The sequence below is a fragment of the Nannospalax galili genome, unplaced genomic scaffold, assembly GCF_000622305.1.
Source record: "Nannospalax galili isolate Female #2095 unplaced genomic scaffold, S.galili_v1.0 scaffold6472, whole genome shotgun sequence".
Taxonomy (NCBI): domain Eukaryota; kingdom Metazoa; phylum Chordata; class Mammalia; order Rodentia; family Spalacidae; genus Nannospalax; species Nannospalax galili.
Window position 1 is genome coordinate 69,311 of NW_008330485.1, and position 1,510 is coordinate 70,820.

Here is a 1,510-nt window from a genome sequence, read left to right on the forward strand (position 1 = left end):
TTTAAATAGTCATTCCAAATATCCCTGGCTACAGGAAGTCCTTCACCCTCCCAGAAGACACCCCCACTTGCAAAGGATGAAATAGCATTGCTTTTGTTTAAGCTATGTGCTGCAATTTTTAAAAACTTCTACCTTAATACTTTTTTATTGTTTATATTTTTTAATGACCAGTCATCTTGGCCTTTTCTTTTAGACCACCAGACTTGAAATGTTATGAAGTCTTTTGGTCTCCCTGGAGTGGGGTGAGATGTCAGGCATCAAGTATTGCCTGTACACTGATGTGAGAGCAGTTTAATGAACGTGCATACCTTGTAACATACACGTACACAAAGAGTGGTGCTGGGCTCATAGGCACAAACACGCCTGTGTCTGGCTTTTATGTGGGTGTTGGGAGTTCACATTCAAGTGCTTAGACTCGTTTTTGAACAGTGAGCAGCATTTCTCTCTGAGCCATTTCCCTGCTCCCTCCTGATTCAAAGTTAGAATGCTTTATATAAACACACTTTAGGAATTTTGTGTAATTGAATAAAATCACAGATAATCACACCATATATCCTGAGAAGCAGTATATTTCAGTATGAATATTGATGATTTTCTGTTAAAAATGATGCCTGGCTACAAGGGCTTTTGGCTATATTCAGACTCCAAACACTAGGCTCTGATATGAGTTCATTTATCATCTTAAGTTTAAGTTTTCTCTGTCTCTCTGTCTCTCTCTGTCTCTGTCTCTGTCTCTGTGTGTCTCTCTCTCTCCCTCTCTCTCGCTCTCTCTCTCTCTGTCCTGCTGTATCAGTTAGGAACATGAGCCAATAATAAATATTTTGAAATGAAAATGACAGTGGTAGGTGCTTCTCTGGGGAATTCTGATCTCTCCAGCCATTTGTACTTGGCTGTTTACAGTACCATGTATGTCTATCCTCCTACTGAGTGGACTGTAAGTGCAATTAGACAACTGTTGAGTACTCTCAAGAAAAAAAAAAATCATGACTGCACCAATAGAAATAGTTTTCCAGGCTGCTCACTGCTGTGGTTTGTAGAATTTACAGCTGGGAAGGACCATTGATTTATTCTCTTCCTTAGCAGCTTGCATAATGTCTTCTGATACTATGAGAGCTAGTATTCTGGGATGGTGATTCCAGGTCAGTTGCATCTCAATTGCTCTAAGTCCTGTGTCTAAAGTATGTCATGCCTTCAGCAGTAGGGTCTTAATTTCAAGTTCTGACAGGCAATCAAGAGCTGCAGAAACAGACATAATATATTGGGAGTCTCTTAAACTATTCTGATCAACAATGCAAAGGGAGGGTCCCCTTGCCTGGCGCTGTGACTTTTGTTATACAGCCTTCAGCTATAGACATGTATTCATAAATATATAGTACATACAATTTTAATAGCTTATGAAATACTTCATTCCTTTTGTTATCTCAAATTACCAGAGTATTACTTGTGTATCTTTCCTCTCTCTCTCCCTGTATAGCCCTGTTTCTTCCCTCCCTAGTTAGAGTACCCCCAA